At 41.7% G+C, this 11,826-nt stretch overlaps 1 protein-coding gene across 5 annotated transcripts in view; it reads right to left on the reverse strand.

Moving 5' to 3' along the window:
• Positions 1-10,302, reverse strand: part of ERC1 (ELKS/RAB6-interacting/CAST family member 1) — a 511,095-nt gene extending 500,793 nt beyond the window's left edge. For 2 of the 5 annotated variants that reach the window (XM_049627031.1, XM_049627028.1), the window contains exon 1: positions 10,052-10,301. The gene's annotated coding sequence lies outside the window, so the exon portion shown is untranslated. Of the gene's footprint in view, positions 1-10,051 lie in introns of all 5 variants that reach the window. The other 3 variants (XM_049627032.1, XM_049627029.1, XM_049627030.1) reach the window with 3 other exon arrangements.
• Between the last annotated feature and the right edge of the window lie 1,524 nt (positions 10,303-11,826).

Consider the following 11,826-nt stretch of genomic DNA (forward strand, 5'->3'; position numbering starts at 1 on the left):
GCACTAATAATAAAAAAAATATTAGCTAGAGTATACTAAAATTAAAAATCTTATTCAAGGGGTGCCTCGGTGGTTCAGTTGGTTGACTGCCTGATTTGATTTCAGTTCAAGTCATGGTCTCACGGTTCATGGGATCAAACCCCAAATCACGCTCCGCACTGACAACCAGAGCCTGCTTAGTATTCTCTCTCTCTGCCCCTGCCCCATGCACATGCACGCACACACACACTCTCTCTCTCTCAAAATAAATGTTTTAAAAATTTCAAAAACAAGAATCTTGTTCTTCAAAAAACACTATTGAGAGGGGCGCCTGGGTGGCTCAGTCGGTTGGGCGGCCGACTTCGGCTCAGGTCGTGATCTCGCGGTCTGTGAGTTCGAGCCCCGCGTTGGGCTCTGTGCTGACAGCTCAGAGCCTGGAGCCTGTTTCAGATTCTGTGTCTCCCTCTCACTGACCCTCCCCTGTTCATGCTCTGTCTCTCTCTGTCTCAAAAATAAATAAAACGTTAAAAAAAAAAATTTAAAAAAAAAACACTATTGAGAGCAAAATAGCAAGCAGAAGAACAGAGTGGAATATTTGCAACACAAAAACCAACAAAGGGCTCATATCCAAAATATATAACTCCTATAAATTAGGACAGAAAAGACCAACAGAAAAATTGAGCAAAATATTTTAAAAAGCACTTCACAGGGCGCCTGGGTGGCTCAGTCGGTTAAGCGTCAACTTCAGCTCAGGTCATATCTCACAGTTTGTGAGTTCGAGCCCTGGATCTGGCTCTGTGCTGACAGCTCAGACTGGAGCCTGCTTCAGTGTCTCCCTCTCTCTCTCCGCCCTTCCCCTGCTCATGCTTGCTTGCTCGCTCTCCCTCCCTCTCTCTCAAAAATGAACATTAAAAAAATTTTAATGTAAATAAATAAATAATAAAAAGCACTTCACAAAAGGTCTCCACATGACCAAAAGACATAAAGTTATTCAACTTCACTAGTAATCAGTGAAATGCAAATCAAAACAATGAGATACCACCATAAATCCACCAGAATGGCCAAAATCAATAACACTGACAATATCAAGTACTGGCAAAGATACAGAACAAAAGGACTCTCAAATATTGTTTTGGTGCATGTAAGTTTGTACAACCACACAGGATTATTTGGCAATTATCTATTAAAATTGTACATATGCATACTCTATGACCCAGAAATTTCACTCCTGGCTATGTAGTCATCAGAAATAATGCACCAAGAGCACCTGGGTGGCTCAGTCGGTTAAGCATCTGACTTTGACTCAGGTCATGATCTCACAGTTCATGAGTTCGAGCCCTGCTTCAGGTGAGCTCCAGTCCTGCACTGGGTGAGCCCTGCTTCTCTCTCTCTCTGCCCCTCATGGGATTCTCTCTTTCTCTCCCCACCCCCATCCTCTCTCTACCCCTCGCTCACATGCACCCTCTCAAAGAAAGACAGACAGACATGCACCAAAAGACTTGCACCAAACAATGACCATAACAGCATAATTCTTAATGACCCAAAATTGGAAACAACCTAAATATTCATCATTGATATTTGAATTGTGGTGTTTATACAATGGAAGACTATTTAGCAATGAAAATAAACAAACTACAGCTCCATACAGCAAATCTAAATCTCACAAACAAAATTTTAAGTCAAAGCAGCCAAGCATAAAATACATACGATATGATTCCATGTATAAAAAATTGGCAACAGGCAAAACTAAATACAGGTTTATATAAAGAAAAGCAAGGAAATGATTCCCATAAAAGTCAAGGCAACAGTAACCTTTATGGTGGAAAGAATAGGTTGTGATTGGGAAGAGGCAAAGAAAGTATCTGGAATGCTAGCAAGGTGCTAGTGTTTGATCTAAACGATGGTTATTCAAGTATTTATTTGATACATTTGTGAAGCTACACATTTGCTTTATGTACTTTTCTGTATGTGTGTTACATTCAGGAAGGGCTTCAAGGGCATCTGGGTGGATCAGTCAGTTAAGCATCTGACTCTTGGTTTCAGCTCCTATAAATTAGAACAGTTCATGAGTTCAAGCCCTGCATCAGTCTCCTCACTGACAGCACCAAGCCTTCTTGGATTTCTCTCCCTCTCTCCCTGCCCCTCCCCGGCTTCCTCTCTCTCTCTCTCAAAAATAAATATATAAACATAATTCTAAAAATTAAAAAAAGGACTTCTAAGAGAAATTAATTCCTTTACTTGATAAACTATATTCCTATAATAAAATTATGTTTAAGGTCCAAACTTATTTCTTGAAATATTTTCACAATTTCAGAGATATTTAACTAAAGTTTAGACAATCTTTTTCCATTAGTTACCTAATTTCCACACAAAGGGCTTTCACACCAAAAGTAAAACAATAAGTGAAAAATGAAAATGTATATACATAAGGACTGTCTGATGAAAACTACTGTCCATTCGTCACAAAGCACACCATAATAAAGAAAAATAAAAGGAATATAGGATTAGTTTTATTCTTGGTGAACCACTAAAAGTGAAAGTTCATATGGACTTCAAACCATAATGATGTGTTGATCAAGGCTCATCAATTTTAACAAACGTAATACTCTGGTGGGAGATGTTGATAATGAAGGAAGCTATGCATGGTGGGGGGGGGGGGGGGGGGGGGGACGCGGGCAGTCTATGGGAAATCTGTACCTTCCACTCAGTTTTGATGTGCACCTAAAATTGACCTAAATAACAGTCTTTTTTTTTAATGCATTCAAGAGTTGCTACATCTCTAAAGCACACCTCTGATCATGTGTTTCTTAATCAAAACTCTACACTAGTTGCCAACACAGCCTCAAAACTGTGGAAGGAACCTTAAAAATCACCTAGCAAACATTCATTCAAAGCTTGGAATCTAACAAGGGATGCACTACCTCATAAAAACATTTACACCATCATTGGACAGCAATGACTTTTATAAAATCAACAGGAATAGTAAAACGGAAGGTAGAGGAATGAGAAAAATCAACAATACTACACACATTTCTAGCTTGAGCAACTGATAGTGTCACTTAATTAAGGAACACCAGAGAAGGGCAGGAATAATACATTTAGTTTTGGCTGTTCTGAGTTTAAGGAGCATCCAAATGGAAATATTAAGTAACAATGGTCCTTACACTCAGCAAAGAGATAAAAGCTAAAGTCAGATAAATGAATACTCAGCATATAGATGAAAAATGAAATAGAAGATGAGATCACTCATAGAAATTCAAACACTTAATGAATGGATAAAGAAAAATTCAACAAAGGTGACAGAAAGAAAGCCCAGAAAACCAGGAAGAAATATAGAAGCATGATCTGAAGATGCCAAAAGTGAGAGTTATAAAGGAAGAGGAAATAAACTGTATCAAATGCTGCTGTGGTAGGCAATCTTGAAAATGGCTCTGAATGATCTCTGCCTCCTTGTATTCATGCTTTTGTGGAATCTCCCTGTGCATATGTTGGACTTAGACACTCCAATCTAATGAACAGAATAGATCAAGTGATAGAATGGCACTTTCGAGATTATGTTACAAAAAACTGTAGCTAATATTTCCCATCCTTCTCCACAGAGCTCTCAATCTAGAAGCAAGGTGCCATGTTGCAAGTACTCGTATGCAGAGGCCCAAGTGGCAAAAACACTGATTTCTCCAGCAAACAACCAACAAGGACCTCAGGCCTGCCAACAGCCACATGCTTGAGCTTGGAAACAGACCCTCCCCCAGTGGAGCTTTGAGATGACTGCAGCCTTATGAGTGACCCTGAATCAGACACACCACACCCAGATGCCTGACCCACAGAAACTCTGAAACAATAAATGTTTGTTGTTTTAAGTTAAGTTGGGGGGTAATTTGTTGCATAGCAATAGACAAGTAGTACAGCTAACAGGTTAAATAAGAGGATAAAAAAATAGCCATTGGCTTTAAACACATTAGTAACCCAGCAAAACAGTTTTAATGAAATTGTGGAGACAGAAACAATACAGAAATAGGGTGAGAAGAGAATCACAGGTGAAAAAATGGAGACATATAGCAAATGTAGACAAGTCTTTCAAAAACCTGTAGCTATAAAGCAGAGAGCAACTAAGAGAAAGTATGAAGAAGAGATTTTTGTTAAGACAAGAGACATTTTGTTTATTTTATTTTTTTTTTTTTTAAGACAAGAGACATTTTAAAGTTTAAGTGATGGGTGCTGTTGTCAGCCTGTCAGCATGGAGCCTGCTTCAGATCCTCTGTCCTCCTCTCTGCCGCTCCCTGGTTCATGCTCTCTCTCAAAAACTAAATAAAACATTTTTAAAAAACAGGTTCTGGGGCGCCTAGGTGGCTCAGTCGGTTGAGCCTCCGACTTCGGCTCAGGTCATGATCTTGCGGTCTGTGAGTTCGAATCCTGCGTTGGGCTCTGTGCTGACAGCTCGGAGCCTGGAGCCTGCTTCCGATTCTGTGCCTCCCTCTCTCTCTGCCCCTCCCCCCACTCATGCGCGCGCGCGCGCGCGCGCGCGCGCGCTCTCTCTCTCTCTCTCTCTCAAAATAAATAAACTTTTTTTTTTAATTACAATAAAAATAAGTAACAAGGGGCGCCTGGGTGGCTCAGTCAGTTAAGCATTCAACTTCAGCTCAGGTCATGATCTCACAATTTGTGAATTCAAGCCCCCCATTGGAGACTCTGTTGTCAATGGGGAGCCCACTTCTGATCCTCTGTCCGCCTCTTTCCCTGCACCTCCCCTGCTCGTGCTCTCTCAAAAATAAACATTAAAAAAATAAGTAATAAAAATAAAGTTTAAGTGATGATAAGAAGCCAGTGTAGAAAAATACTCAAGGAAATTCATTCCATCATGAAGAAAGTCTCAAAGCAGCCCTTTCAAGCGGAGGTTATCAAGTCTCTCACACTCCACACCCAATATTGGGAAATGAGAATGGTACCCCTCTTTCTTCCAATGCCACCTCCAGACCATATAAAATCTTGAACCCCCATGTAAAATCTTTGTAAAAGCATGACTTTCATGTTTTTCAGCAACACAGACTTCTACCTCTGCCTTTTCACTATCAGCTAATGACCACCTGGACATCCTCCACACTCAGGGAGGAGATGTTGGCACCTAGTTCACACTGCCACTACCTTTTTATACCACCACCCCTGGGTTATTTCAATATATACATGGATCTAACAGCAGTTCCTCAAACCCATCAACACTCTATTCTCTGGCTATAGCCATTCACAGCCAGTTGGGAATTCACTTAATTGTAGTCTCATCTATTCATTCATCAAATATTTAGCAAGTATCTACTATTTGCTCAGTAGAAAACACATGACAGTCCGTCATAAAATAACTCATATTTTCCACAAAGACAGCATGAAAAGATCTAGCTGAAGTCTAGATATCTTATAACTACTACAAATCCTTTATTCATCAGTTTAGGGACCATGTCAATTCTAGAAAACTAGAATTGTTGTCTGAAGTGACCTCGTAAATCCACGTCTTATCCCAGTGATCACTGTATCCCTTAACAAGGCTTCTAAAACTATCTTTTAAATAACGTATTCTAAAATACTGCCAGAGTTCAGTATTAGATTCATCAATCTATAAATGTATCAGTGTGCTGCCAAATATAGCAGTCACTAGTCACGGTGGCTATTTAAATTAATTTTAACAAAATTAATAATTTTAATTGTTACTCAACAATTACACTAACCACATTTAAAGTGTTCAGTGGCACATGGGACTAGTAGCTACTGTATCAAATGGTATATAGAACATGACTATCATCACAGAAAGTTCTATTGGACAATGCTGGCCTAAAGGTTTCAGGATTCACCTCCTTCCTCCTAGAAAAAAAGGTCTCGTTTTCCAGACTCCTGAGAACTCCCTGAGGTTCCATAATATCCTAAAGGAATTCCACAAATCAGGCATCATTATCACCATCACCACACCCTATCATCACCATCAGGGCAGCTGATTTTTATGGAGTACTTACTATAATCCAAGCACTTTATCAAAAGCTTTAGGAGTAATAAATGAAGGAATAATGAAAACAAGACACTTAATCACATTTCACAAGTATGTACTCAACCAAATAAAATGCTAAATTGACTTTTACACAAACTTATGCACAGAATATTTAAAAATACACACTAAGTGGCTTAATTGCCATTTAGTTGGTAATCAAGTATTTCACAAACATTTTCCCCCCATGATGTACAAAACAATACTTAAAAATCAAAAGTCAGGGAAGTGACTGCTAATGGGTTTGGGGCTTATTTGGGGGATGAAGAAAATGTTCTAAAATTAATTGTAGTGGTAGTTACACACACCAGAAAACTGAATTATACACTTTAAATGAGTAAACTGTATGGTGTGTGAATTATTTCTCAACAAAGCTGTTGGAAAATAAAAACAAAAGGTATGCAGGTAGCTAGACTTAAATTATGAAAATACTAAGGTGGAAAAAAAAAACCTAGAAGATAAAATATTTGTTCTATTCATGCGATTTTAAAATAGTTACACCAGATGGGGCGCCTGGGTGGCTCAGTTGGTTAAGCGACCGACTTCGGCTCAGGTCATGATCTTGCAGTTTGTGAGTTTGGGCCCTGCATCAGGCTCTGTGCTGACAGCTCAGAGCCTGGAGCCTACTTCAAATTCTATGTCTCCTCCTCTTTCTACCCCTCCCCTGCTCACGCTCTGTGTCTGTCTCTCAATAATAAACGTTAAAAAAAATTTTTTTTAAATAGTTACACCAGAGCGCCCGGGTGGCTCAGTTGGTTAAGGGTCCAACTTTGGCTCAGGTCAGATCTTGTGGTTCATAAGTCCTGCATCAGGCTCTGTGCTGACAGCTCAGAGCCTGGAGCCTGCTTTGGATTCTGTGTCTCCCTCTCTCTCTGCCTCTCCCCTGCTCTCTCTCTCTTTCTCTCTCTGTCCTTCAAAAATAAATAAACATTAAAAAAATAAAATAAAATAGCTAAACCATATTACTGCACAAAATTTCACTGGTTAGGAAAAACAAGAAATTGGAAACAGTGATTGCCTTCAGGAACAACGTGATGGGACAGGAGTCTTACTCTTTTCTACCTATATCTTATGATTTGATAAGTGTATTACCTATTTTTTTAATGAGTATAATAGTTAATAATATATTTAAAAAACAAAGTTAATAAAAGATCATATCTGTCCTTAGTATTATACATTCACAGGCTGCCTATTTTGTTCTGAAAAAAATAAAAAGTGAAATATATGTTTTTAAAAAAATCAATCTAGGTAAGTTAAAAACTGACAAATTCTTGCATCTGTGTCACCTCATACTAAAAAGCATTTAGTCATATTTCTATTAGACACAATAATCATGCAAAATCCTCCCTTACCCAACACTCTGACACATCTTTAAACAATGACACGCTTGATCATGCCCTCCTCCTCGAAAACTTATTTTCTTTCATTTCTAGTAAATCACACTCTCCTGGTTTTCCTAACCCAATGACCTCTTATCAATCTTCTTTGCCAGGTTTCTCTTCATTTCCCCAAAAGGTATCTGGAAGGTAAGTTCCATGAAGGCAGGGATTTTTGACAGCTTTGTTCACTACTGTATCCTCAATGGCTAAAAAAAGTACCCAGAAGAATACTCAGTAAATAACCATTGAATGAGTCAGTGTCCCAAGGCTCAGATATTGAAGACTTATAGAAATAAGTTATATTCTACATAACCTTGATGCTGTTTATTACATTATATTTGTTTGAAAACTGATAATCAATGTACGGATTTGGTTAACCAAAATACTTCATTCTCTGGTCTTCCTCCATCAAGGTGTTTGATACAGTATGTGAAAATGCACATTTAACAGCTCTTTTACTCCTTATAAAAGCATTAACTGAGAGTAGAAAAAGAGCAGCTGTTGCTAACAGAACCTTCACTTTTATCCTGCTCCCAGTATTAATGTTGAATTAACACAGACATACCTACCTGACTTTAGTAAAAAAGGGGACAAGGGAGACTTCAGTACATTCAACAAGAACATCACAGTAATGACTAGCAAGTGACTTTTCTTGAAAAATAATAGGTAGTGTTTTTTCTGACATAAAAAAAACTCTAAGGAGAAATAGATCACTTCTACCTTATACTTTCCCCCCAAATCCCATGACTGCATTCCTACAAAGAATTGCATCCCTCTGTCAACAATGTAAATGTCATGTTAGCAATATACATAGTTTCACCTGACATTTTAGTTCACATTTGTCCTCATGCATACCCAATTAAATCAAAGTATAATTTAAAAGGCAAAACTAGATATGTGAATTTTAATTTTTGCTTCTAAGTAATCCAAAAGTATTCATTTACCAACTTATAATTTGACCTGTCTGAATACATTTAATTGAATCTTTTCTTTAGAATTACAAACCTGAGACACTCTTTCTCACTTAATATCTATTATATCATCTGTTGCCTGTAAGTTTCTTCAAGCAGAACTATTTTCTAGAAGATAATAGTCTGCTCATTAATTAGGCATGTTAAAAAAGGCAATGATCTACAACTACTGACACTCAAATCTGTATATTTCTCTCTTGGGTAACAGGAAAGCACTTCTCTGGCTATGTTCCCAAATAAATTGAGTAAGCCTTGGGAAAGTCACTGCTTAAATTCCATTTCATGACGGCTGCTCTTCCTCCATAAATGAATTATTGAGAATCATGCCTACTTCCACCCATTACATAATACATGTATATCACAGGACCTATTTTCTGAGTAAGAAACATCTTAAATGACACTGATAGGTAAGGTCAGTGAATACTGTAATCTAATAGGGAGCAGGAATTGAGAAGAGATTCTGATTTAATGTATAAAGTTGTGAAACACTGATGTGAAGAACACTGAATACTGTTTACTCTTAGTAACATCTCTCCATGAAGTCAGACACATGCCCCCAAAATGTTATTAAAGAGCATCTTAAAAGCACTTGACTCCAAAAACATTTCTCAGAAATTGAGGGACCTAGAAAAAAAAGCTATTTCAGTTCATTTTTAAAGTGTCTAATAGCATCTGCAATTGAGAAATAAAAATAAGCACGAATAATTGTGCTGAACACAAAATGCCCAAATGTCAAAGTCTATTGAAAAACAAGTTGTAAAAGACAGCTGTGCTTTAAAACATGTATTTTTCATATAATTAGCTCCAAAAGAACTGTTCAAATTATCCATCCAAAGCAGTCAACCACAACCACCTGCAACCATTACTCAGAAACGTGTCTTCCAAAGCAACCACCTGATTTTCAGGCCTTCTCTTAAGAGGCCAGGATAAAGCTTGCAAATAAGGTGGTATAAAGTGATCTTTTAGGCACAGAAAAAAGACTGGAAGGTAACACCTTTAAGGAACTAGGTGTAATGGGACCTATTCCCTAATGTTGCTGCCAGAATGAAGTTGTCTTCATCCAAGACCTCACTCTTCTTGAAGGGTGTAAAACTTTAAACCCAGCCACCCTCACCAATTACCCACCTGCGCCAAAAGCAGAGGGATTCTCTGCCCTTCCGACCCACCCCGCCAGGAAGAAGAAAAATAATAACCATAATAACCCTAAAGTAGAAATATGAGACCTAGTGCAACAGCTTCTCCAACTGCCTCAAAGGCAACATCCACAGCTCTTCTTCCTTTTGCAATACAACCCTTCATCTCCTATCTTACCATTTAACAGAAGGGGGAAAAAAATCCTCACCTCTTTCAATATTTTACATCAGTCGCCTAACCACACAGATCCACCCTGACCGCACCCCAACCTCCTCATGGCTCCCCAATTTCTCCATCTCGCCACTACCTCGCCCTCAACATCACGTCTCAGAAACCCTCCGTTCTCCAAGCACCCAGAACCCCTATCTCCCACCTCCCACCTCGGGTTCCCCTCATCTATCGCTTCAGCTCCCGCCCAATCCTGGAGCTCTGTGGGGTGGAACCCGCGGGTGGGCTGGGGTGGGTTGGGGTGGGGTGGGGTGGGGTCCGCCCCTCCCCGGACTTTCCCATCCCCCCTCCCCCGGTAGGGAGAGGAGGGGGAGGGGGTCTTGTAGCCTCACCTACAGCTCCGCCCCTCCCCGGGGGCGCGCTGCCCAGCCCTAGCCAGGGCCGTGAGGAAGCAGGCTAAGAAAAGGCAAAAAACCTCAGCGCCAGCGGCAGTCGGGAAGCTCTCAGTCCCGCCCGACTTCCGAGCTGCCGCCACGGCGGCCGTCTCACCCTCCTCAGGGCTGCTGCTGTTGCTGCTGCTGCCTCCCGGGCGCCGCCACCACCACCGCCACCACTACCGCCGCCGCCGCCACAGCCACAGTACGGCCCCAGCGCCCGCCGACGTCACTACGCCCCGCCCCCTGCGCGAGACACCTAGCCCCGCCCCAGGGCCCGGGCCCGGGCCGCGAGACACCGCGAGCTCCGCCTCCTCGTGGCCGGGCCACCTAGCTTTCCTGCACTCTCCTGGGAGCGCGACTTGGCAGCCCGCAGGCCTCCGGCGACTTCCAGAGGAAGACGGGTCAGGGGCTGGGAGTGGGGTGATTCAGGGTTCCGGCGGCGGCTGCGCGCCCAAGCAGGGCAACGGTCGCGGGGCGTACACACCCCCCACGCGCGGCCCCTGCAGCCACGGGAAGGGAGAGCGGGAGCCGGCTACGGGAAGAGGCTGTAGGTGGGAGCGAGGCAAGGCGCCGTTTGTCTCCTTCTGCTTGCCGTAGGAAGTGGACCGGCCAGGCCCGAAGAGCGGAATCGTCGCTTTCCCAAACCTTAGAGTCGCCCAACCCCCTCCTTGGCGGGGCCCGTTACACAAGCCCCAGGACAGTCACTGCTGTTGAGAGTTGGTCTAGAATTGTACATTCCGGGCTGCGCTCCCGCGGCCGCGGTGGGAACTCTTTGTCGGAGGGAAATTGGATTTTTTTTCGCCCTCACCCTTAGCTTTTGCGAATGTGGCCGTGGGGCTGTCCACTGGACCTTAGGGAAAGAACTTAGGCTTCGCGGAAGACCCACGCTAGTGTACGTGGTTTTTGAGCGCGGCGGGAGAGGAGAACGTGGGCGGAATTTGAGGTCCACTTTCAGTTCCCGCAATGTGCCAAATGCGGTGCTACGTTGTCTCACTCAGTCTTCACAGCAGCTAGGCGAGTCGGCCAAGCAAATGGTACCTTATTCAGGAAACCCAGTTTTCTTGTGCTGTCTCGTAGATTTTCTTTTGTTGGAGCTATGCAAAGAGGACAACTGCATCCTTTAATTTAAGAATTTAGGTAAACTATCCCTGAACCAGAAAGAAGGAGTGATGTAAATTATATTTGTTCCCAGCCTTTTAGGTTGCATTGAATAATTTAAAATGACATTAAAAGGAGTTGAGTCCTCATTTGCCCCTGCTTATTCTCTACAATTAACCAATTCACACTCCTTCATAATCCCACTAACATTTTCCCCTCCCTCCCTCAGTATTCACATTCATTCATTCACCAAATTCTGTTTCATGCTGCCCAGACTCTGTTTCCTCCCAGATCACCAAGCACTTGGATTATTGCAGTTCCCCGTCCTGCTGTACAGTCGCCCCCTTCAGTACATTCCACATATGCCTACCAATTGTCAGACTGTGCTGCCAGAGAAGATTGTATAGCTGCCAAGTAAGCATCCGAAAATACTTCTTTTTTTTTTAGACATGTGGCTTTTTACCCCCAAAAAAATCCATGCTATGTCGATTATTTTTCGAAATCTTCCTCATCTAACTGCTGATCTGCTCATCCTGTTACTCCCCAGAAGTGTGGTGAGGTAAGAGGAAAGTAGGAGTCACATCCTAGTGTCCCTTCTGCCACTCTCTATTTGTGTGACCTTGGGAAAATCA

The sequence above is a fragment of the Panthera uncia genome, chromosome B4, assembly GCF_023721935.1.
Source record: "Panthera uncia isolate 11264 chromosome B4, Puncia_PCG_1.0, whole genome shotgun sequence".
NCBI lineage: Eukaryota > Metazoa > Chordata > Mammalia > Carnivora > Felidae > Panthera > Panthera uncia.